General features: G+C 50.2%; 1 protein-coding gene across 1 annotated transcript in view; it reads right to left on the minus strand.

The window, feature by feature from the left end:
• PTP4A3 (protein tyrosine phosphatase 4A3) overlaps positions 1-26345 on the minus strand; it is a 42103-nt gene extending 15758 nt beyond the window's left edge. The window contains exon 1 of the mRNA XM_036405960.2: positions 26253-26345. The gene's annotated coding sequence lies outside the window, so the exon portion shown is untranslated. The remainder of the gene's footprint in view (positions 1-26252) is intronic.
• Positions 26346-26630: the final 285 nt, after the last annotated feature.

Here is a 26630-nt window from a genome sequence, read left to right on the forward strand (position 1 = left end):
CATATGCCAGGGAAGCATTGTGGGGTTTTTCCTCCAAGGGGTTAATTTTTAGGTTGTTTTTCTTGCTGCACGTGATGTTTTCTGAGCAAAACACAACAAGGAGGATTAAAAATGCACAGGTGTTGAGGCAGAGTGATGGGGGGCTCTTGGCAGCCCATGAAAACACACCTGCAAGATAAACCAAGTCATGCATCTTTCCCCACATCCTTTTTGGTGTGCAGTAAATACTGGCTAACACAAAATTTTGCCAAAGAGAGCTGTGCAGCCCTTGATTTTACAGCTCCAGTTGGACTTAAAGAGTTTGGTAGCATTTAGAGCAGGGAAAGATGCCAGCATTTGCAAGCAGGAGGCACTCAGGACACCAGGAAAGAGAGAGGAATGGGGAAACTGAGGCAGCAAGCCAGCCAGCCAGATAAAAAGAAGAGCAAAGTCTTCCCAGCACTGTGCAAGCTGGGAATGCACCAGAAGCACTGGTAACATGATCAACCCTTTCTTATCTTGTATTTGCACCTTTTGTCTTTGAAGAGAGGCTGAGGCACAGAGTGGAAAGTGTCTCCAAAGGTCCTTTGGGAGTTGTTTTTCCCTCTCACCCAGATTCATAACCCCTGGACATGGACCCTGTGCTCACACTGGAATTCCTGTGATGCCACCAGTGTCAGGACTGCCTCTCCTGTCCAGAACTCAGAGGGCAATGCCCTGGAGGAAACATGATGCTTCAAGCACCCCTTCAACAGCCCTGTAGCTGGAATTTCAGCTTTTCCCTTCTCACGCAGCCCCCAAGCAAGTCGAATTTGAGGTCTCCATGGACAGCTTTTTAACCTAATTCCATCTTGTACCAGAAGAGATTCAGCCACCAGAGAATCATAAAAACCACAAAAAGGCACTGAACCTTCTGCACTGAGGGGAAAAGGAACCCCCCCAGCAGAACAAAGTCCCCCATCCATCCCTCCCACCCTGTCCCCAGCAGTGGACAACTCACAGGCAGCCACCGGTGGCCCTGCTCACAGTGAGATCCTGGTTTTATGGTCTGGGATATTCCCTCCACTGCCTTCCCCCAGCAGCCACGAGGAGCTTGCAGCCGTGTGCCGATGTCAGAGGCTTTTCCTGGCTTGGATTTGAAGGGAAAGGAGAAAAAAAAAAGAAAAAAGAAGGAGGAGGAAGAGAGGCCAACTCCACGGGGAAAAGTAATAACAGGCTTGGGGCTGGCTGCCTCCCAAATCTGCAGAGGGTGTGCCCTAGAGGGTTTTTTTGGGGAGGGGTGAAAAGTTTGGTCATTTGGGGATGGATGGTCCCCACGCTCCGGCGCCCAACTCACAGGGAAGTCAGGCACCCCAAATACTGGGGGCCAGCTCCCCTCATCCTTCAGGGATTTCTTTTGGCCAGAAGAATCAGGGGAAAAAAAAGCAAATCTATGTGTGATTGGGCATTTCCAGGCTTCAAGCCTTGTCCAACAGTATCTTTGGAAAGAAAAGAATCCCAAAGCAGCATCCTCGCCCCAAAACACACACTGGGGGCAAACTGACCCCAGTGGTCCCCCCCAACAAGTGCCACTGCCACGTGTCTCTCCCACCCTGAAACTCTGGTGCAGCTGAACATCTGTTCAGCTTTTTTCTTGTGGTTTCTCACAGTATTTTGAGCCAATTTAATACTTGTGGCAGGTGGCAAAGCCTGGGGGTGGGGGTGCAGAATGATGTGTTTTTTGGGGCAAACATGAGAAACAGCAGCACACTCCTAGGAAGGGCAGGGAGGAGCTGCCATGACCTCCCCTTTGAGGTACAGTTTGAGCCTGAACCTCTGTCCCACAAGACCTGAACTTTGCTATTTGCAATGTCCCTCCTCAGAGGGGGGATTCTGATGGGAAGTTGTCCCTACATTACCTGGTCAGGCCACCAGGAGCCCTGACCCAAGGCCACCAGAGCCCTGCCTGCGTCACTGGCGCCTCTTGCACAAGCCCCAGCCTGGACAGCCTGCGGTGGCTTTGATGGAAGTTTGCTGATGAAGGGGGCTCCGAGGGACTCGAATCTACCCAAAGGGTGGATTTTGACCTGCAGACAATGTTGAAATAGTGTTCTGTGACATGCTGGGCATGCAACACAGGACAGAACATGCTCTGCCTGTGATGTGTCCCATGGAAAGATCTCTGGTGGCATCAAGCTATGGTCAGGATTGTCCAGAGAAGCCAAGCTCTGGAGAAAGGCACCTCTTCCAAGTCAATGGCACCAGGTTTAGATGGTGTTTGTGGGTCTCTGAGCTTCCTCCACCATCGAGACCCTGTGCTGCTTGGGTTTGGGGTTGTCCTCCCAAACCATCTTGCTGTTGCTCTGCACTTTTTGTTGTACACATTTCACCCCATGGAGACAGGGTCACACAGATCATAACAGGCTGCTGGGACGTGGAAGCACCACCAGCCCTCTCCTGTGTGAAGGACATCAAAGCACTTCTGAAGGCAGCCACCAAGCCCATGGGGACAGTGCTGAAAGGAAACCCCCTGGGTTGTCTCCTTCTCATCCTCTCCAGCCACGGCTATTGTCACTTTAACAGCAGAAACTGTCTCTTAAAACAGCCCCTCCAGGGATGTCCCTTTTCCAGCAGGATGGGACAGAGATGCTCCATGTAGGTGAGAAATGTCCCCTCAGGAGTATCAACAATACAGAGAGGTCCTGCAGGAAACACAGTTGAGCATCAGCCAGGGTAATTAAAAGCCATGGAGCAAGTGAAGGGAGATGGGAAAACAGGCTGCTCCTGGGTAGGATGTAGCAAGGTCTGGCGATGTTATCAAGACCCCACAACACACCATGCTCAGGTCCTGCAGAGATGTTTTTCCCTAAAACCCTCTTCCAGAAAACTCCTTAGCTCCAGCACAAAGCCACAGCAGAGCTCCATGGTTGCCACAGGACAAGTGCTCTGCAAAAGCAACACGTTGACAAAGCTCTAGGGACAAAGGTGGGTACTTCCAAGCTGCCAGTTTAGGATGCATGGCTACCGCATGGCTTGATCCTGTGCTTGATCCTCTTCTGTTCCCCTGCAGCCTCTCCTACCCTCCTGGGCCCAGCCATCCTCAGTAACAGGGACAAAATCCCTTGGCCCTGCCACTCCTGATCAAAACCCCAAAGCTGTGCTAGGAGTTGCCCTCCACGCATGGGAGCTCGCAAAGCAAATGAAGGTGGTTTTCTTTCAAATAAAAGATCAAAGGGCATGAAATGCTGAAAGTCACAGCTGTTCTTGCTGGAGGGACAGCAATGTCTCCACTCTCTCTGCCAAGCCTGCCTGGTGTGTAAAGCACTGCCTCATGTCCTCAGCCTGATTTGCACCTGGGAGATGGGGGACTAAACTGGAAGGAGGAGGAAGGAGGATCAAGCATCACTTGGAGGAAGGAGAATAAGGCAGTGGAGAGCTCAGGGTCTACAAATCAGAATAACAGAACTGTTGACAGAATTAAAAAATCATTCAGGTTGGAAAGGATCTCCATGCTCATCAAGTCCATCCTTCAACCAAGTACCATCCTGCCCCACCAAAGCACATTCCTGACTACCATGTCTACCCATTTTTGAACACTTCAAGGATGTTTTCCATCAGTTCCCTGAGCAGTCCATTCCAATGCTGAGTCACTCCTTCAGTGAAGAAACTCTTCCTGATATTCAACCTGAACCTCCCTTGGTGCAACTTGAGGTCTTTTCCCAACTACAGAACTTCTGAAACCCAAAGCCCTTTGGAAATGCACCTTGCAGCTGGGCTCAGATGGGCATAAAAAGATGAGGATTTGGCAGTGGCTCTTTCTCCAGCTCAGGAATTTGTGATCAGGGAGACCTCACTGCAGGCTTTCAATGTATTAAAGAGAGGTTGAAAAAAAAAAAAGATTCAAAAAGACTTTTACATGGATCTGTAGTGATAGTACAAAAAGCAATAGCTTTAAACTTAAAGAGGGCAGGTTCATATTGAACATAAGGAGGAAATTTGTTATGGTGGGAGTGGTGACACACTGAAACAGATTGTCCCCAGAAGCTGGGGCTGCCCCATCCCTGGAAATAGTCAATGCCAGGCTGGATGAGGCCTTAAACAACCTGGTTGCAATGGAAGGTGTCGCTGTCCATGGCAGCATGGTTGAAACTAGATAACCTTTATAAAGGTCCTTTCCATCCAAAACCATTGCATGATTGTCTGAGTGTCTGATGGCCAGAGTGGTTGGGTGTCACCATGACTCTTCCCCTGGGATCTCCACATCAGCTCCCACCCAGCTTCCCACTTGCAACTTCATCACGTGGGGTTCAAACTGGATTCAAGTTTAACCAAGGCATTAAAAAACCTTGCTGGAACAGGACACTCAGAATTAGGAAAATGGGATGAAAAATTGAAAAATCCTTTGGGGTGGAGCCCTACAATGCTGCAGCTTGGGACTTGGTGGTTTTGGACTGCAGAAATGGGCTCCCCAATTACCATCAAGCCTGTCCCTTTCTGGGCTGCACACCAGAAACAGGGAGCAGCTGCTGCAGGCCCAGATGAGCAGATTTTAAATCACATCCTCACTTGTCACACAAGAGATGCTCTGGCATGCCAAGGCTGCTCCCAGCCGCTGTTGGAGGCGAAACCAGCTAAAAAAAGATGGCAAACTATACAGATCCTGGCACTTCTTGAACTTAAATGAACTGTCTTTTGATACAGAAGATGAAGAGTCATCCAATCCTGTTCCTGTCATTCACAGGAAGGATTTCCAGCGGTGGCTTTGTAAAAGCCAGCAAACGCCCTGGTATTTCAGGAAGGGAAACTGCAATGATTTGCATGAGCAAAAAGCTCATGTCAGAGCCACTGTTGGATGATGATACTTGGTGCTCTTCCCATCCTGTCAGGGAAAGCAAGGAGAAGGTCATGCAGCACAGCCAGCTGGCTTTGATGGACTGCACCCAGGTGATTTTGGAGATCACTGAAGGAGAAGGACCACATTCTCAGGGGAATGGCAGGAAGAGGAAGAAATCCATCCTGTCTAGAGAGGAAACACCACCTGAACACCATAACAAGAGGGAATGGTGCACCCAGGAAAAGCAAATCCAACAGTGGGATGTCATAACCTCAAAGCACCTTTCCAGACTGATACCACTCTTGGGACAACATGGAGGTGAAGTGGTCATCACCAAGTGTTTTTGGGGCTGGAGGAACCTGCAGTCAGCATCACTTCTCCCCAAAATCCCAAAAGGTTGGAAGGAGAGGGTCTGACTGTTCAGGAAGTACCCAGGAAAGCTTACTCACCAGCATGCCTTGCCTTTCATCTAGATTTTTGCATAAATCTGGTGCTGCCTTTAGGGAAATGCAAATTCCCTGTAGAAAGTGGAGCGTTTGAAGGTGCTGGCTGCTCTGACGCGCCAGGCAAGGAAGCGACGCTTTTATCACCTGAAAACTAAATAAAGGCTGAGATGTGAAGCCTCCCCACCCTGCTAAGCAGGAAAACTTCCTCAGCTCCTAGGGCCGGATCCAGCAGGGATGGGACAGGCAGGATGCAGCGTTTCATCCGTGCTCTGCACATCCTCCCCAGCCCCAGGGGTGAGCTTTAATGGCCTGGAGACACGCAAGCTGCTCCAGCTCTGCTTGGCTTCCCGGCTCTGCTTGGCTCCCGGATGGTTTCTGAGGCATTTTGACACCCTGGCGTGGGTGGCATTTCCAAGCCACCCTTGCTGTGCTGGAGCAGGCTCTAATCAAGCTGAAAGCAAATGAGCTTCCCTGGGTAAAGGAAGCTGCAAGCTCAAATTCATCATTTATGATGAAGCCGACTGATGATAGTAAATGTTTCTGGGAATGCACACACACACACACAATGCTCTGCCTCTCAGCAGGGAAAAAGGGAAAGGAGGTGAATGAAAAAGCAACACCAGTAACCAGATGTCTGGGTTAAATACTGGCTTTGAAATCCGTCCAGAATGGTCCCTGTCCCTCTGCTCCCAGAGACACATAAGAGGGTTTCAGCCTGGGGAGGAGGCAGACAGACATTCCCTGTTCTGATGGCCATGAGTGTATCCTGGGAGGGTTTTTCTCCACCTCTTTTTCATGCTGCTTCCTAAAGAGCCAGGCTGCTGCAAACAGAAAACAAAACATCGAGGAATATCTATGGAGACTTTGCAGAACACCCAGTGCTGAGTTAAGGCTCAATTAATTCCCCCATTGTAAGCACCTTTGGTACAGAGAAAAAGCAAAATTAGGGCATTCCTATTAATATACCTGGTTCCATGCTAAAATCCATACTATTTCACTATCCTAGAAGAAAAACCCTACAGACACAGATGTGTACAGTACTTCAGCAGCCAGCACAAAGGATGTTTTGCTGCTTCACAAATAATTTAAATTTGGAATTGCACATGACAACCAAGAGCAAAACAAGCCTGGTGTGGGCTGGACCACAGTGGGACAGAGGGAGTGGAGAGGGACTGAAGATGTCCCATCCAGCCACATGACATGGGGTTCATCTGCTCCAGTGAAAAATCAGCAGGTACTGGTTTGGCTCAGTTCTACCAGCACGAGGCTGTCTTGGCAAAGGCACCATGGAGTCGATCATGCCTTGGGGGAGTTAAAAAATAAATAAAAAAGTTTATTTTCAGCTTGATCCGTTCCCAGCCCATGTCTCTACAAACAGGCAGCTGTACTGGCAGGGCACTGTGGGCAGCACTGGGACAGGCAGCCAAGGGTTGCTAAATGAGCACTGTAATTCAATGCTGAGCCATGGGGTGAAACTCTGTCTTGTATTCCCATAGGGGAATTTCCCTGGCATTTTCTTTTATCAGCTGGTCAATAAAACATCCCCATCCTGTTTCCAGATCTCCTGTAAGTGTCATTCGTCACACAGATGGAGCACATCCTCTCTGCTGTCATTAGCACGTCCTGGTCTGGCATTTACTAGAAACAGAGGGACTTCCCTCAAGCTCCACCAGATAGTGGCACCTGAAAGGTTGTGGGGACCTCAGCAAGAGACCTCCCTGCAAGGTTTGGAAATTCCAACCAACCTGTCCCATGTGGCTGGACCCACAGCCTCCCTGTCTGAGCCTCACAAGCTGGCAGGACTGTGGTGATCTGCATCTGGCTGGGTGCACCCATGGAGCCATCACCTAACTCAAGCACAGAGGAACTCCTGCCCCAAATCTGCTCCCAGGAGACTGGCACAGTGTAAGAAGAGGAGCCTTTAGTTAATTCTAAGGATCAACTCTGAGCTCACCCACTTCTCCAGCAAAACTGCAGGCAGGAGCATCATTGCGGCATTGCTGCCTCCAAAGCTGGTGACAACACCTCCAACTCCTCACCAGGAGCACATCCCAGCCACCCTTCCAGCTTGCAGCCACAGCACCCAGGATGAGGAACATTCACAGCATGCAGGACCAGTAATGCATCCCTCTGATGCCAGGGCATTGATAAAACCCAGGTCTTCAACCTGTCCCCTTCAATAAAACAACAGCTCCATGAAATTCTCCCCTAACTTTAGCAGATACCAATTTTAGCCCAGCTGCCTGCATGACGTCTCTGCTGCATTTTTATGCCTAGCTTCAGGCAATATTCTGATTTTTGTAATGCCTGAAGACAGTTGTGCGGAATACACAGCCATTTTTAAAGCAACGGCAAAAATAAATCGGTGTTTTAAAGGGAAACAGAGTGGGGGGAAAATAGCCTTGTTCTGAAAAAAAATAAAACTACTAAGATTTGCTGACAAAAACCACCAACACGTGAGACACTCCTATTCTGATCCCCATCTCTGAGCCATGAAATCACAAAGCTGGACCATGGGCTGCCCCACTTGTCCACAGCTCACTGCCACTCTGTGCTTGTTATCTTGGGGGAATGGAGTGAGGTTACATGGCTGTCCTGTGCAAAAGCTTTTTACACATTTGTTGTCATTCAGATGAGTTTAAAATCTGATTTGTTTTTTTTTTCAACTTTCATTTTTGGAAGTGAATTATCATGCCTCTGCATTTTAGCAGAGAGCACTAAATGGATGGAGGATGCTCAAGAGCAACTCTGGGATATACAGAAGGTATTTCCATGTCACATTAACCCAGCCTTGTACAAGATGAGAATTTGAGACAAACTTTGTCTCCAAATCATGCCTTTCTCAATGAGTTCATTTTCAGGAAGCTGTCCCATCCACTAACCTCAAAAAATGTCTCTGGCTCACATCCACTAAACCAGATAAATGAGAGTTTGTAAGTTCATAACTTGAACTGAAGTCAGAAAGTTTTGTCTTTTGTTTTCTAGAGCTGATTCACGGCCAGCCTGACCCGAAATGTGGGCTTGCTTCAAGTTTTTTGTCATTTCAGGGTTCATTTGCAGTTTAAAGTGATGCTCTTTTCCTGCCTGAAGTCTCCTGTGCTCTCATCCCAGCTCAGTGCTGGCACAGCTTCTCTCTGCACTCCCCAAAGCCTGTGTGGACACACTTTTCAAACTTGATCAAGTGAAATGCCACTAGATTTGCTTCTTTGCCAGAAATTCAGAGGGATGTCAGGCAGGAGAGAGCACCACCTTGAAATTATTTTTATCTCTAGAAAGACATTTGAGCTTTTCCAAATTGAGCTTTTCCTCTCTTTTCTACACCAGTGCAAGAATTGTGAGCTTCCTTATTTCACTGAACCCAGCTGTATTTCTGGTCTGCAGAGTCAACAAGAGGAGCAGCCAGCTTTTTGGCTTCCTTGGAAACTCTGCAGTCCAAGAAAATCAGACGAAACATTTGAATGTGCTCAAGCTTGTTCGTCAACAGTCTGATTTCTGAGGGACCTGACCCCGCGCCCAGGCCGGCCGACGCTGCACCGACAGCAAGATTTTTGGGTCCTGTGTGGAATACTCCTGCAACAGCCCTGCTGCCAAGTCTTGCAAAAGTTCCCAGGCTGAGGAGCTGGACTTGAGGAACATCCACTGCAGGGTTCATGTGAGTTGCTGAAACATCTCAGCTCACGGGGAAGGGTCAGAAGTAGGGAAGGACGTGCATCGTGTTGACTACAACTCAATAAAAGCAACAAAATGCCTACAGAGGATTGTGACATCTCATATTGACTGTCACAGGAGGGCTGAGGTTGGAAGGGACCACCTCCAACCTCCCCAAGGGGTGAAGCATTGCTATGGGCATCTCACCCCTAATGCCTTGGCATCCTCATGGACATCCTGCAGATCAGATGGTCACTGCAGTCACACATTACCACCATGCCTGGATTGATGGATGAGATTCCTGGTCTTGGCCACTTGAACTGTGCTCCTCCTCTGAGATGGAGCATCTAAAGCACACTTCTAGAGTTAAAGGATATAATTTCCTCCCTTTGCCCTGCCCAAGGTCACTGAAGGACATGGACCTGCATGGAGACACAGATCTCCCTTCCCAAATGCCCTCTCTCAGCCCCAAACAGCACCAAACTCTTTCGCTAGGGTCCTTCAGAGACAGGAGATGCACCCTCAACCCCAAAATGTGGTGATCGCTCTGGATCCTCCAAAGAGGCTCATCCACAAGGCCCACCTGAGGTGCAGTGCCTGATCATGGCCCAGGATGAGGCATCTGGCTGAGCCTGCAAGGTGGAAAGTTCAAGTGGCTGTTGTTTATTTGGCTTTGCAGAGAGCAGTCGCCCAGGCTGAACGTGGGCCAAGCACCTTCCCATGGCAGGAAATGCTGCTGGAGTCTTTAAATAACCACCAGTGGTCAGGGCTTTGGTTTACAGCTGCTCTGGATGGAAACCATCCCTCACTCTGTGTCTGCTCCAGCTCTCTCCTGGGTGTAAATGTCAACACTTCTCTCATTACCTCCTAGGTCCTCATGTCCATGTCCACCAGCCCCACGTGGAAGCTTGATAGAAGCAGGAAAAGTTCTCCAAGCAAAGGCATAAAAATACATGTGGGCTTCTCATCCTCTGTGAAAGATGAATTTTATGTCGTACGGTCAAAGCTTCCCTTTGCTTTTGTGTAAATTTGTAGCTCCCTGGGGCTCTCCTCACCCTCCCCATCCTGCTTTAAGGTCCACACACATCTCCTCACACTCCAACACTGAACCGCACCACCATAAGTGCTCTTCACTTTCCTGCAGCTGGACTGGTGTGTTACCAGTTCATATGATTAAAATCAAGAATAAAATCCTTCCTCCAGGGCAAGTAGAAAATGCCAAGATCTCTCCAAAAAGGCTTTTCTCAAGTATTTCCCTGGGGTACTTGAAATCAGAAATCTTGCCAAGAACCTGGGTAGAATGGGTCACCCAGCAAATCCTGCTTTACTGATGGAAAGTTCCCAAAAGCTGTTTCACTGGGAAGCCTGGCTACTTGGGGATTTTGGCTTGCCAAGACTCTGGGGAACATAAATGTTGTTTTTTTTTTTTTTCTTTTTTTACCTATAGCTGTTGTTAACATACTAACCTAAAATGATGGCTGGTGAGAGGAAGCTCTGTAAGTAAGCAAAATAACATTTTACAGTTGGAAAACAAGACCTTGTCCTGACCTCCTCTCTTGGGCAGATTCACTGGCGCACAGCAAACCAGTATTTTATTTTAAACTCTGCTTGTAAAAAGTTAAAAAAAGCTGCTTCCTTGACACTTAAGTCAGGTAAGGACACAGCAGGCCAATCTGCCATATAAATAAGCCTGCTCTTGTATACACATGTGTTTTAAAATAAGCTTATGAAATGTAAACACATGGGCTTTAACAAAAAATAATTCAGCCTCACTGAACCCATTTAAGTGGGACTGAGCCAGGCTTCAGAGATCTGCACAGGGCATGCTAACTTTGACCCAAAAACCCCTCAGAGACAAATAGAACACTTTCATAAACATGCAAAAGGGAGCAAAATTCAGTATTTTTCTGAAGGATCGTCCCTAGAGCTGCATTTCTGTCTTGGTTATAGGAAGAAGAGACTGGGGGAGCAGGCGGAAGAGTTTCTTCCAAGCCATGTGAGCACGTTCCACACTGCTCACCTTCTTTGTACCACTGAGATGGGCAATTTTTCTATTTATCCCTGGCCTGTGCACTCCAGGAGAGGAGCCAACCACCAAGAAACTTAGGTTTTAAAAATAAAACACAGCCTTGGCTTCAGAGAGGCAGGTGCAGGGGGGAAAAACTACTTTTAACTCTCATTCTGCAAGAGGGGGAAGCTGGGACCCCTCTGAGTGGTGCTTGTCTGAGTTTAGAAGATTTATTTGGAGTCGATGGAGACATCTGACTGGTGGTTAATCCTGGTGCTGGGCACTGGGGCTGGGGAAGTGGACATCAAAGCATTCCTGCATCTGCTGGGGAAATGGGAGAGGCGGCAGACAGAGCCCTGCCTCCTCCCTGTACGGCTGCTGGGGCTACAGGCAGCACAGACCTGAGCCTGGGGCTCTCCAGGACCCAGAAAAGCTGTCTAGATGCCTGAGCAACCCCCTGAGGATGGATCTCCCCACTTGATTTGCTGGGGAGATTTCCATCCTGCTGCAAACACAAACATGAGGAGATGTTCCAGCCCTCTGATCATTTTTGTGGTCTCCTCTGGAGCCTCTCTGACAGGTCCATGTATTTCTTGTGCTGAGGACCCCAGACCTGGGCACAGTTCTGCAGGTGGGTCTCACAAGGGCACATTCTGTGATTCTGTGAAGATGAGTTCCCAGCAAGCTCACAATATCTAGTGTCCCTAGATCCATCCATCCTGGGATCCATGGTGGAAGCTTTTCCTACCACTGACAGAAGATAGTTCAAACCTCTCGTGAGCTGGTTCGGCAGCAACCCAAGAGTTAGCATCTGGTCTGGAGATGAAGAGCACATTAAGGATTTAGCAGGACCTGACAGCTCATAAAGGGCAGCTATGGTAACTTTGTCAAAGGCTGGCATTCAGGACTTCTCCATCCAAGGAGCCAAACAGCCTCAGGCAAGCTGTCTCGGGGGAGTTCTGGGTACACTGCATAGAATCTCCAACCTTATTAAAGCTCCAAAGACCACAGAATGCAGCTCCTGACCTTCCCCAGAGCAGAAAACGACAAAACGTTTCCTGTTATTTATAGCAGCTGGAGAGCCTGATGGGAAAACCCCACTTGTGAAACGTGGGCTGCTTGCCATGGCTGCTCTCAGGGAACGGTCAGGCTGCTCTGAACTCCAGCCTGGATGGACCATTTCATCCCTGGGGCCACTTCAGCCTGGGCAAGAAAATGTCCAGAGGCTGCACAAGAGGAACAGGCAAAAGCATCTTGCTCCAGTTGGCTCTTCCAGGTCATGTTTGCACGGCCCAACTTGAATTAGACACGGCTGAGCATCCCAGAGAGGTGGCTTCATCTGTGGGCTACAGGCACATGGCCAGCTTTGAGGAGCACAGGTAAACTGTATGAAGCTCCACCTGGATTTGGTTGACCTCACCTAGGAGGCAACTGTCAGCTTTTTAGGGAAACTGAGGAGGTGAGCCCCTTTGCCCACCTCCACTAGGTGCCACTCCCTCCTCAAAGCACGGCAGGACAGGCACAGGCATGTTTATCTGCTGGCAGTTGGATTTCCACCACTCTGGCATGCATGGAAGGTGCTTTCCAGCATGTTCAGTCACACAGGTGCAGGAAACCTCTCAGCCCAAGGTGAGCTCTTCCTGCACTGGGATGGGCTTTGCTCCTGGGAGCCTCCCAGCACTGGCCCTGCTGGAGAGGAGCATTTGCTGTCATGCTGTCGAGGAGGATTCCCAAAGCTTCTGTCTTGGGCCAGTGCCAGTGCGGGTGTTCTGCTCGCTCCCAGGCTGAGGGAAGCAAGCTGTTCCTCACACAGGGTTATGGGGTGCTGTGAAGGAACTCACCAGCCATGAGGAGCACCAGCTCTGGAGCTGCCATGATGGTGGCTGAAAGGCTGTGGTGGCACCCAGGGACATGCACTGACCACTGCCCTGCCACAGTCAAAAATAAGCCACCAGGCTGAGGGTAGGGTGACAGTGAGTGTCATCAGGGTCAATGCAGCAGTGAACTGCTGCTGGGATTTAGGAGCACACTGGGAACAACACAGGTCACACTCTGGAACTTCACCTTCATCATGAAGCTTCTGCTCCTGTCTAGGTAATGATGCTTTGTATAGGATTCAACTTGAGAGCAGAAATCTAAATTTAGGGACAGAGGAGCCTCATTAGAGTCATCACAAAAATCACAGAATGGTTTGGGTTGGAAAGAACTTCAAAAGTTGTCTAGTTCAACAGTATTTACTCCTGCAATGAGCAAGGAGACCTTCCAGCAGATCAAGAGACCATTTCAGTCACCTGGACCCAGGCTTCTTGACAGGCTCCTCCTGTCCTCCTCTGCTACAGCTCTGCTGTTGGTGAATCTGTGTGGCCCCACGGCCAGTGTGGAAGACTGAGACCCTGACACATCTTATCCTCAACAACAAAACCCCAAACCAGAGCCATGGCCAAGGCCTAGGTGCATCTCCAAAGAGCCCAGACAGATCTTCTCCCAGGGAGATCTCAGCCCTTGTGATGGACAAGTTCCTTCTAAATATCCCCAGGCAGTTTGCCTGCAAGTCCAATTAATAACTATATTTTGTCAACAAAGTTGGGTCAGCAGCAATTCATAGACTTCATGCTGGTTAACCTTTTCCCACCAAACAAGCCCAGGGATATTTTGACTCTCTGCCCTCGAGAAGTTTATTTGTGTAGGATCCATCCACTTACCAGCTTCCGGCAATGAAAAAACACACAAGGAGCGTAACTGCTTTCTAATAGTTGGGGAAAGATTTGATGGATGTGGCCAAGGCTCCCTGGCACTGGCACTAGAAAAGCAGAACACTTGCCAAAGCCACCTGAGAGAGTCCAAAGAGGCTTGTAATTAGCTCAGGAGAGAAATCTGAATGAGTGCAACAGCCCAACCATCGCCCCCAGATGCAACAGTATCTTCTGTGGAGAACCTGGAGGTGTTTTACTTGCTGGAGGCAAAATGTGTGGTCTGGGATTGTGGAATATTGAAAGAAGACTCAACAGAGAAGAAACATCAGAGAAAGCCATCCCTGCTTTCAGCCTTGTCCATATGCCATCACCCAGGAGGAGATAACTCAACACCAAACCAGTTCAAGATTCCCCACTGCTTTTCACTGCCCAGGACCACATCTCATCATCTGATGCTCACTGGATTTTGAAGCAGAAGCAAAAGCAGAAGAGAGAGATCAAGGAAAAAGGCTAACTTAGCCTTGGCCTGGTGAGGATTTTACACCTCTCAGAAGGATCAAGGGGAAAGATTTCTCACCTTCCTCCTGAGATGTGTGGGCTGCATCTCTCAGCCCAGGATCACAGACTGCTGCAGCTCACAGGGTGTTTCAGCTCCAGGTAGCCCAGAAACCTTCACTGTGATTCAAAAGGATTGGCCAAAAGGGATTCAACTTGAGACTCCCTCACTGCCTGGGCTCTCGTGGCAAATGATTAACAGATGCTGCACTGGCTGGGGAGCTCTTCACCCAGACAGAACAGCATCTGGCAGGCCCATTACTGCCTTGTGTGGCGGGTGTGCCCTAGAGAGCCTGGAGATTTATTGCCCAGATATAAAGTGACTGAGCTCTGTCCCAGGAGCACCACGAGGGAAAAGCAGAATTTCTTCATAAAAGAGCCTGCTTATCACAATTTCAATTATTTGCACATGAAGGGGAGGCCAGGAGGGCAAAGGCACCCCAGGGTGATGTGGGGAGGTGACACAGTGCTGGCTCCAGTGGGTGCTGCCAGCTGGAGGAGGGTGTCTGGTTCAGTGAAGGAATGGCCATCCCAGAAAGGGGTAGGGAAAGCTGTGCCTTTTAACAGCAGTTGGGATATTTTCTTCAGCACATTCCTCTCCCTCCAGTAATCTTGTGAGAGCCTGGAAAGACGGGTTGTGAAATGCAATTTCTCCCTGCTGGCAGCTCTCTGGGGATGCCAGGAGCCAGAACAGCCTTGCACAGAGGCAGGACCAGTGTCCATCATGCTGCAAACATGAGACACTGATAATTAAACTGGGAGGTGAGGAAAAAGCCTTTCCCATCATACAGCTCCTCCCTGGCCTGGCTTGCCCCTGCATCAGGATGGACTCAAGAGTGTCTCAGACAGGGTGAAAGGATACAGGGCGTGCTCATAGTGATGCAATATTTACCTCTTGAGATCTGGGTGAGGTCACGCATTTGCATCACTTTGGGCTGTATTTGCTTATGGATAGAGAGCAAAACCCTTCAGGTTTCAGAGTAAATCCCAGTTTGGAGCAGTAACTGGGAGAAGAGCACAGTGTGGGATGCACTAGCTCCTGGGTGGCTACTCCAGGCCACATGGGTCCTTATGTGGTGTCTGAAATCTCAGTCCACCCCATGGATGGGCAGAACATTGGGCTGTATCTGGCAGCAGTTTGAGAGGACACTGGTCACAGCCACGTGCTGGGCTGAGCTGTGCATGCTGTGGTGTGTCTGTATGACGTGCCTTCATTCACCTCTGCTTTCAATTAAAGCCACTAATGATTTTAGCAAGAAAAGACTGAACCAAGTGCATCTCTGGCAGGCTCGCTAACGCTGGCCAGATGTGCTGCTCCTGGCAGGTGCCACAGTGGTTGCAAGTGTGCAGGTGGCTTTGCAGGGGGAAAGTAAAAAAAAAAAATTAAAAAAGTAAAAAGAAAAAAAAAGTTATGGGTCATTGCCATCAAACCAAATCTTCCAGACTCAGAAAAACTGAATGGAGCCGGTCCTGGATGCTTTGTGGTCTGGGCTTGGGTGAGGCGCCAGGGCTGTAATGGTTTTATTTAGGGCATGCAATAACCTTTGGCTCCTATTGTATTTGGGTCTGCCAGAAAGGCAGTTGGTCCGGCTGGATTAAAGCTGGTGGCAATTACATGCCAATGCCTCCTCTGTAGCAAGGAAGGGCGAAACCTAAAAGAAAAAACTGTCATCCCCCTATTTGCCACTTCATGTGGGGACACCCCTTAACCTCCCATGAGCAGAAATCCAGCTCATACTCAGCATTAATGCTTTGAAAAGTTATTGGCAGCACAGGTCCAAAAAGGAGGAGAGATGTGGGAATGCTCCTGGTGTCAAAATGCATTTGGTAAGCAACCAGATTCATCCCCTGAAGGACACCCTCTGCCTCGCCCAGCCACCAACCCACCCAGCAGCCTTCCAGCCTTCCCTGCTTCCCCCAGTGAATGTGCCAAATATGAACCAGATGCTCCAAAATGCCTGCTTGAAGACATTCCCTTTCATCTGGTAATTGCTGCTTCCGAGGGAAAAGATTTTAAGTGGTCCTCAAATCCTCTTGAGTGACCCAGACACCTATTTTTGTCCCTTTTGGGCTTCTGAGCATCTTTGGCTCTGGCATCTGAGGCACCCTGCTTCTCCTCATCCCCTCTTCCCGGCAGCTGATGGCCAGTCCCAGCCTCCTTGGCAGCATTTGCACCCTTAGGACTGGTTTATTGCCATCCACTTGCCATCAGCCACATGCAATCCAATCCCACTCCATGGGTTGCCAGGATGCCACTGAGATGGGCACCACTGCTCCCCCAGCATCAGATGGGCATGGTGCAGGAAAGTCAGGCTGTGGGGTGAAAAAATGAGGTGCAGAAGGCAAAACTAAGATGCTATTTGCAATAAGGGCAGTGATAACAGCTCCATCTAAAACTGCAGCAGGAGGAAATCCACACCCCCCCAAATCTGACCTACACAAGCCTAAACTTAAATGAGGTACATCTGCATTGAGGATTTTCTCTTGTCCTCTTCAGTCACTGCATTTCTAGCTTTGACAAATAAACAGCCAGTCCTCAAACCTCAGGCTCTTTATTGCTTGTGGTTCCTTCCCCTTTGTTTCTAAGAAATTAATAACAGGAGGAGAAGGTTGCAAAACACACGCTGACCTCTCCTTTAAATACAGTGAGAAATGAAATAAATAGGGAAAGAGGAACAAGGAAGATCCACTGCAGGCAGAAAATGCCCAGCTGTACCCACTCTGACTGCTGGAGGCTGTGGATGCTGATTTAGGCAGCGAGAAAATGCAATGCACAAAGCAAACCCAGCGATGAGTGCAGGGTGTGATGCACTCCTGTGCTGGAGCTGCAGCTGTGAAGGAGCCCACAGGCTGCTCAGAAAAGATTCAGGAGGGGAAGTTAATGCCCACCATGATGTGCTAAACAACCATGGCCTGGAGGAGAGGAGCTGGGGGTCAAAAATCACTTAATGTGGAAAGATGCGATGGGCTCTGCTGGTTTCCTCCTGGTATCCACTGCTGATGCTCAGTGCCCCATCAGCATCACTCTCCCTGACAGTGGAGATGAGCTTTAGTGGGAATTGTGTTACACCAGCCCAGCAGCTTCACTGGAAATCAGAGATGAGAATAATCCTGCTAATAAACGGCAGAGGCCAGCTCCTCCTCAATGATGCCAATTTCCATGCGGTTTAACGAGGGCACAGAATGATGGAAGGACACTGCAGGGGAACATGAAATCCTGCCTCAAACAGACACATGCTGGTGCAGTTTAGATTGGAGAGAAGGAAAAAAAAAAAAAGGTTCATAACTAAAGGGAAACTTGGAGGAAATAAGGAGCTGGTGAGTGATGGCACCTGGAGCATCCTTCCTTCCATCAAAGGTACAAGTTCTATCTGCCAAGGTGAAGGCCGAGGTCTAAATTGGGATGGATTAGCCAGCATCTCAGCATCACCAGGAATAAGCACAGAGATCCCAAAGAAAGCACATAAAAGGCAAAGAAAACCCACGGCAAAGATGCAGCAGTGAAAAGTATGGTGAAAAATTATCATCCTGGGGGGAAAGCAAACACCTTGCAGCTCTTTCCATATCATCCTGCATAGTCCTACAGCTCCAAAAGGGGCCAGTGGTAAGGAGCCATGTGTGTATTTTGACCTGATGAACTTTCACATTTTAAATCCACTTCAGCCTTTGAGCAAAGCGCCTGGCACAGCTGTGCATGCGAAATGTCAGCTTCACAACACCAGGGCTGAGATTGGCAAGGCCAGGAATATGAGCCCTGGCACTACCAGAAAGGAGAGGGAAAGGTGCTCCTGAAGGCTGCATCAGGAAAAAAAAAGCTCATCTTCTGCCAAAATGGTGTTTGCATTGCAAAAGAGAAGTGTGCTCATGAAATTAGATAATGGTTTCAAATCAGAGAGCCTTTGTCAGTGGAGAGGATGGTTGGAGTTGTCCTTCTGCAGGCTGGGACCATCCCCCGTGAGGATGTCAAGAGGCAGCATGGTGGATTTTCCTTTTCAATGGGTGAGCTGCAAATCAAGTTGCTGGGGCTGTCTCCACTGCAGGAATGAGGAAGCCTAGATGCCCTTACACCCCTCCCAGCCGTGCTCCACCAGGAGCTCTGGGGTTATTTAGATTGGCAGACCCAGAGCACTTGGCAAAGCCTGCCAGAGGATAAATACCAGAGCAGGGAAAGGAGCCATCCAAGCTAAAAGCCAGTGTGGGTACAAGAAGAACAAGGCCAAATGGGTACGAGTCATCCACAAATAAATTTAAGCTGGAAATGAGAGCAGTTTGTGTCTGTGTGAGCAGCAAGGCTCTGGCAACAGCTTTCCCAGAGGACTTGCCAGGGTCAAACAGCTCATTAGTTTTAAGAAGGAAGCTGGCAGGGGGTTTGTGTCATGGCTGCTTGAAACAGCAGGGGGGGACCAGCCAAAAACTGGTGGTGGCCCTGGAGCTGCTGCCTTCAGCAGGACATGGGTCTGCAGCCACAGCCCACATCCCACCTGTGCTGGTGGGATACAGAGGGATGCGAGCGCATCCGCTCGCTCTCAGAGAGGAAAATAAAAATGCACAGCTCCGTTTTTCCAGCTGACAGGAGCTTAAACACCGGCTGGGAATTGGGCTCAGGGCCCTGTGTGAAATTCAGCCTGGCTTGTCTTGAGACAGCAGCTCTACTCCCCAAGCACCCTACGAGCATTTCGGTAATAGCAGGGAGAATCAGACCTACTTGTCAAGCGTGTTGCTATTTGTGCAAACGCTCTGTACCAGAGGGAAGCTTGAAGAACAAGTCCCCTTTTTATAGTGCGTTGGATGCTGGCAGTGAGCCTGCAAATTAGAAGGAATTCAGAGAGGAGCAATAACAACAACAACAAAAAAGCCTAAGGGGCTGGAGGGATTAGTTTGGGAGGAGAAAAAAAAAAAAAAAGGAGCTAAGTGTGTGGTCCAGTGGATGTGACTTTGGGTTGGGACAGCACTGGGTTGTGCCCCATCCACAGCAAATCTCCCTGTGCTATGTGCAGGTTTCCCTGTCCTTAAGAGGCAAGATGTGTTTTCTGCCACCTCAGGAGACAACTCTGTCATGCCCACACAGAAAAAAAAATTATTTAAAAACTATATATATGATTTAAAGTTCAGTAAGAAGCTGCCAGATTAAAGGTCAGCCCATGAACGAAGTCAGTTTGAGCTGGAAGCAACTTAGCCATGCAATGAAGAGTGTGTGGGGGAGAACTCCCTACTGCAATGTTTTTTTTTTAGGGTGGTTATACCCCAAATTAGCTCAGTTCACCTCCAAACCTAGGGAACTGTGCAGAGAAGTGCAGCATCCCCATCTGGATGTAGTCTTGCTATCAGCATCCTTATTTTTTGGGGCACTGAGAGGGGCAAGAGTGACCTGGATCATGGGTTTAATCATCAGCCTTCAGCGTGGCTGCACTTGCACTGGTGCCAGGGCCCTGGAGAGGGGACTTGGGCAAGAGCCCAGAACTGTCTCTGCAGGGAAAAGCTTGGCTGTCCCCAGCTCGGGGTACTCAGCCTCATGGGGACATTCCTGTGACCAAGAAGTTGCACCAGTCTGGATGCAGCAACACATCACCCTGGGGAGCACCAGCACAGGGACATCCAGAGCCTTTCAGGGATGAGACCAACTTTGCAGTTTGTTGACCAAACCTCCTCCTTTTAGTGTCTGTCACACAAGCACAGATGAAGCTGTAATTTGCCATGACGGGATGTACGAGAGGAGGGGACACAGAGGATGAGACAAGGCTTCCCTTAAATGCCCCCTAACGCCACCTTAAAAAATAATGAACAGGGGCAGTGGAGGTTACTAGTTTGGTATGAGAATTTTCATGAGCATGAGAAAAAGAAAGACCACATTGCTCCAAAGCTTTTTTTTTTTTTTTTTTAAGCAAGCTTCAGGGGCTCTGGGAGAGCAAAAGTTTGCTGCAAAGTTTGTTTTCTGTTGTGCCCACGTTACCAAGCAGGGCCGGCCGTGGAATGTGCGGCCAGGGGCACCCGGCTGTGCTGCACCCCTGGGTAAGGCTGGTGGCCAGGTAGGATGGCACAGCGAGGGTCACTGAGCCTTGGGCATTGCCTCCAGCCCACGACATTGCCCAGCCACCCATCTTCCCAGTTTAGCACAACTCTGCTTCCAGCAGTGCCCCATTTCCAACAGTTGTGCTGCACATGCAGCTAATAAATAAACATCATATAGACATCAAAAAAGTGTCTTTTAGATGTTGGGATAATCAGGGCAATCCCCGGCGTGCCAGGGTGCAGTGCGGTAGCCGGCAGCTCCCAAACCCTTCTCTGGAAAAGTTCAAACCCTCAAATACTTGGAATTACTCTTTGAGGGAATTTATTTTAAAGCCGCTTTAACGGCAGCTGGGAATTACCAGGGAGGCACTTTGCTCTGCTATTTCCCAGCTGCTGACCCTGTTCACATGAAGGGGGCCCCGGGCAGCCGCCCAGCTGGGACGCTTGGGGACATGTGCCGAGCCAGCACTGCCTGGAGTTGCACCCAAAATTCCCCTTGTCCCAGCTCGCAGCAAAAGCACAGAAAGGGGCTGCTGTGCATGGCAGCAGTGAGAAAAATTAACTCCCACATCCAGCAGTGAGGGTGTGAGCTGTGATGTGGTAGGGTTATCTTTTAAGCCCCTGTTCCCATGGGGGCTAAAAATTGCACCCAACCATGTTGCTTCCTCCCCAGAGCAAAAGTAGAACTGGGAGGCTGCGAGCCTCCCAAAAACTAAATCAATGTCCCAACGCGTTGGTGGCATGCTGTTTTTTAAGGAACATTTTAGTCTTAAAAAGAAAAGGGTTACTGAGCAAAATCAGTGACAGCAAGTCAGCAGCTAAATGTCATCAGGACTGCGAGCGACAGGTCCTGATGGAAGGTTGGAAAATGCCACCACCAGAGCTGTGGTTACTCCTCCTGCAAACCTTCCATGTCCCCATTTCCCTGAGAGGGTTACAGAGCCCTTCTTCCCTCCACACCTACATAGGGACACCATGGCCATCCCACCTGACCCAAGCCCTGGGGATGAGCTGGGAGCCTTGGAATAGGTGCAGGTGGCTGGGTTGGGTCTGGTGGCAGACAGAAGCAACTCCAAGCTCAACAGCTGCCAGATGTGAACCCACCTGCAGCCACCAAGACACCGAAGTGAAGGGGCCCCAAAGCCACAGGCAAGGGTTGGCCTGATAGGCATCAGCCCCCTGCAGCACTCGTGGCTTTCTTCTCCCTGCTGTCACGCTTGAAAAACATTTGTGGAAAAACACAGCAGAATGAAGAGGGTTTGAGTGGCAAGCTGGAGAAGGAGCTGGGGGAAGAAAACAACTTGGCAAGAAAGGAGGAGCTGAAGGACACAAGTGTTCCCATTTTGGTTCCCAACTCCCTAGGGTGCCGCTTGGAGCGTTTATTGACCAACTCGCCTGCCCTCGATGAGCTGGCCTTGCAAAGTGTGGCAGGAGGGAGGCTATTCCTGGTCAAGGCATGTACAGCAGCAGCATTTTCTTAACTCTATAATCAACCAGTGACACACAAAACACGCAAACACACAGTCAAGGACTTTCCTGGAGAGGGCTCTGGCTCTGCAGCTACTGCACCTGCAGCTTCACCACAAAAAGCCATCAGGTGCTCTCATGAAATGCTTCAGTGGTCCCCAAAAAAGAAGAAAAAAAGAGCTAAGTCCAGACAGGCAGACACAATCTGCTTAAAAAAATCAAGGTGCACCCTTGACTCCAGCAGTGCAGCAGATAGAGAGGACTGAGTTGCCTCTCTCAGTATTAGAAGGAAAAATCATTGTCACAATAAAAAAAAAAAGAGATGCAGCCAGGTCAGGTTCATTAAGGGTGAAAGGCAATGGTTTGACTCCAAAGCCAGCTGTTCTCCCCAGCATTGATACGATCTTCCCAGCACAAGTCTGCGCAGGAACTCGTCATCCCCCCGTTCCTTGCAACACGATAGCACAGCACAGCACATCGCCCCCAGCTCCCAAGTTAAACATCTTATTAACTGCAGTGACGTAAAAGAGGAAATCTCCGAGAACTATCACAGAGATGAGAGGGAACACATTTACCATCAATAGGCAATGATACCGCTGCAGAGAGATCTGCACATAAAGCAGCACCCAGCCCCTCCTTCCCCTCCCTCCTCTAATCACTCCATGTCATGGGAAACTAAACCTGACATCCAAACAGCCCTGATACGAGACGCTTGCTGTAAAAATATTTTTAAGATTGAAAAACAACAAAAAAACTTGCCTTCCAGGAAACCATTTGGATACAAACCCTGCGCAGCTGCAGCCACCCTCGGTGTCGTATTCATCCCTCCTGCTTCGGCTTAGAAAACAGGCAGGGTGGGGAAGGGGAAAGGAAATAAAAAAAAAACGGGGAAAAGAAGAAGCGATATTGCAGCTGATGAGCTGCGAGAGGCTGTTGGCAAAGTGGTCCAGCAATTATCTGAAATTCAGACGTCACGTGTGGGTTCTGTCTGCAGCTCCCGCGCAGCACAGGCTCAGCACTTCGCCCAAGTGCACACGCAGCAATTCCCCGTGCCGAGCTCTCCCGCCCCACTCCCACACGCTTCCCAGCCCGTGCCCCATCCCAACCATACCCAGCAGGTTTTGGCACTGCAAGGTGACCCAGCTGCTCTGGCCACAAAAGTGGATTTCTGCCATGCAAGCGCAGGGCACGCTGAAAAGCATCACTAAGCTGCAAAACCACCCTCCCTTGCAGCTTCTCCACCTAAATCCCAGCCCTGCAGGCAGTGCTGTCTTCTCTACCAGAATGTGTCAGTGGCCACCACCCCACTACATCATCTGGGGCTGGTGGGGGGTCCCACTGGCCTGGAGGGGTGCCCAGAACATGCTGTACCTGCTCCCGAGGCCAGCCTGTCCCTGGGCAACCCCGGGCATGTCCAAAACCAGCCCCTGAGCTCCCTGAGCTGCTGTGCTTGCATCAGAGAGCAGTGGGTGAGCCCAGACTCCTCTGGGGTGAGGTGGCAGCCAGCCTCTTTCTTTCTTTTTCTTCCCTTTAATTTTCATCTGGGACATTGCTTTAGAGCCAAGGGATGCTTCAGGCTCCATCCTGCACTTCCCCACAGTGCAGCAGCTCCTGGGAATGCACCAGGACCAAGCAATGACCAAAGGTCCCTCTCCAAAAGGCCATGACGTGGATGCAGAGATCCAGCCCCACCACCCCATCCCCAAAAATCTTCAGGACAACTAAAATAATTTTTTTTTTTCTCTGCTTGCACCCATTCTTCACACAAATTAGCAAGAGGAATCAGGAGACTGAATGTTCCACACCGCCTCGGCTTCACCGCCCGGCTGGAGATGCATCGCATGGCACTAAAGTCAGGCAGATACAGTGGGACTAAAAAAAGAGCATGGTTGCTTTTTTTTTTCTTTTAAAGCCGGATTGCCTTTCACGGTGACTATATTTATAGGTAGAGCTGTTGAAATTTTAAGGGCTCCTTGCCACAGGAATCCGGTCGCGTCTCGTGTTCGCAAAGTGGCGTAACTTGGCAAAAATGAACATTTAATAGGCCAATGGGTGCTGCTTCCCTTCCTTAATTTTGGGTTAAATCAGAAAGGGAAAAGGACAAGATGTAAAATTAGCCACGCACACTGCTGCCATGTGCCACAGTCTGTATTTTCCAGATTAGGAGCGTAACGAACACGGGACTTCACACCCTCCCCTAGACCGGCACTTTCCTTTTCTGTCAATGACCAAAAAAACCCAGCTTTCGCGGGTGTTTATTTTTGCTTTCGGTTTGGCTACCCATGGAACACACAAAGCCTCCTCTGCACTTGGTTTTATGGTTGAAAAACCCCGTCAGGGTTCAGCTGCAGAGTGGTAAAACTCGCTCTCCCCGTCCAAAGCTGCCCGGGAACACCACCCGCCAACTCGCCGCAGCACACGATGCCCAGAAACCAAGCAGTCTCAGCCCAAAAGTTGGCAGTTTTCTTACACAACAGCATGCTATGCTGCTAAACCCCTTTTTTATTTTAATTTATGCTATAAAAGCGTGTTACACCCTGTCCAAAGACGCTACCACCCCACTGAGCACGTCTGGATGCTAAACTTTGATTCCTGATGACAATGTGTGTATATTTAAGACAAAACCCAAACCATAATTAAAGTTATTGATAGGAGACGATGTTTACTGTTTGCTATTTTAACATCAAGTGCTGTTGGATTTCAAGCCACTGATTTCCATGGCTTGCAGGGGATGATGAAGCTGGAAACACGCCCTGATGTTGGGGTTTTTGATGTCTCTCTGGGCACTTCTGCTGTCAAATCAAAGAAACTCACTTAACAGGCCAATCCCAGTGGATGCTTCTCACCCAGGATTGCCTTGACTGGAAGCTGAGTGATTTTTGAGCCATCAAAGCACACATAAAAATAAAAGAGCTGTAACAAAAGCTTTTTGCTTCTGCAAGCAGCCATCTCCCTAAGCAGACCCAACAGGGCGAAGGCTCACAGCACACACCTTTGACACAAGTTAACCAAAGTTAAAGTTTTAATATTCCCAAAAGGAACAAATTTCAGGTTGGAGCACTTACCAAAGATAAAAAGTCTCTTCACTTGCCCAACAGGCAAATTTGGTGGCAACTGAGATCCCCAGAAAGTGGCTGTGTCAGGGACCATGCTGCATCAGCCCCTGCCAGCTGGGCACTCAACTCTGAAGCCAAGTGACAACACCCTGTTAAGCCCCTGGATGTGTATAAATATTGGTGCAGAACATTGCTGAGCCCACAAGACCCTCAGCTTTAAATCCACCTGCAGCATTTTTAATATAAGCTATTAGCAATGATGTGATTAAAAAAATCAGCGATCCTTGTAACAGTGGAATTTAAATCCAGCTCACAACCTGGTAGGGAGATTCATGACATTTCGTATACAAAGAAGCCACTAGCCCCATTTATCCACTCTTTTTCTACTGCTGCCAATAAATATACGACTTCATTAAGGCTCAGTCTTCTTGCTGATCCTCCTTTGGCCAGAAGGATGCATATAAACCCAACCCAACAGCTCCAGACACTCAGTTGCCCTGCTTACACATTTCAGTTCCTTTGAGCAGAAAGATGAAGCTGTAACCAAATGAACCAGAGAAACTGGCAGCAGCACAAACTTGACAGATTCCAGCTAATTGCTTGGATTAGTAATTCCAGTGGCACGCAAAAATCCACTTTACCTAGGGCAGAGAAAGGCACGGCATGGGATGTTCTCCAGCTATGCGACCTGCCTGCCCAGGGAATGGGAGCCACTGGCATTCCCAAGCCCCCATGCCATAGCAAGGCCAGGAATGGCTTGTCAGCCTAACGAGACACGTTAAAATACATAATCACTGAATCATCCAGGCTGGAAAAGACCTCCAAGATCACCAAGCGCCACCATCAATGCACCACCACCACGCTCACCACCGAGTGCCATAGCCACGCGTTTTCTGAACATCCCCGGCGATGGTGATTCCACCACTTCCCTCGGCAGCCTGCTCTAAACACGAGCCAGGAGAGGCCACCCCCGCCGCAGCTATCGATGCACGGCAGCCCCATCCGTTTGACGGAAACATCCTCAGGGATGGCGAGACATGGCAGCCGGGAACACGGCGCTTCCCCCCTCGGGCCCCTTATGACACCGATCGCTGCGTCCGGCCCCGGACGGGGGTGGAGAGGCCCCGCGGAGCCCTGACGGTGCCCACGCTGCATCCCACCCACGGAGATGGGCTCTGCCGGGATGCTCTGGGGCCGCACACGGGGTGGGGGACTGCGGCACCGCGCCTGGGCTTCCAGCGGGGAGGGAGCAGCGAGCGGGACCCCCGCACACTGGGGCTGTGGCTCCCCTCCCTTCATTTTGGGTTCAATCCGAAGGTGCCGTAGCCTCGCTGGGGGCCGGGGGGGGCACGCACGCTGCTGCCCCCCACCAAAGCCCCAGGATGTCTGCGGCGGAGCCATCACCCCGCTCCGGTGGGGGACATGGCACGGCGCAGCCCTCCTCCGCACGCCGCGGTGGCCCCGCAGCCGGCGGCGCACGGACCCCTCCCGCCCGCATTGTTGAGCGGGCGGACCCACGTGCGGCCACCGCCGCCGCCGCTTCCCCCCGCCCGCCCGCCTCCGCGCCCCCGCACTGACCTGCCCGCGGGCTCCGCTCGCTCCTCTGGGCTGCGCTCGCCCCGCGCCCGGCTCCGCTCGCCGCCCGGCCGGCCCCGCTCGCCGCCCCCCGCCCGCACATGCAGCCGCCGCCGCCGCCGCCGCCCCGAGCGCACCCGCGCACCCGGCCCCGCCCCCGCGCGCGCCGCCGCCGCGTCACGTGGTGCCCGCAGGAGCCAATGGGGAGGGAACGGACAGGCGGAGAGGGCGTGGTCTAGTGGGAGTGTGGGCGGGGCTGGAGAAGGGGCGGGGCTTGTGGGAGTGGGCGGGGTCAAGGGGTGAGGGGAGCGTGAGGGAAGGGAAAAGGGAAAAGAGAAAAGGAAAAGGGAAAGAAATGGAACCGGAGGCGCTGGAGCAGCT

The sequence above is a fragment of the Molothrus ater genome, chromosome 1 (genome assembly GCF_012460135.2).
Source record: "Molothrus ater isolate BHLD 08-10-18 breed brown headed cowbird chromosome 1, BPBGC_Mater_1.1, whole genome shotgun sequence".
NCBI lineage: Eukaryota > Metazoa > Chordata > Aves > Passeriformes > Icteridae > Molothrus > Molothrus ater.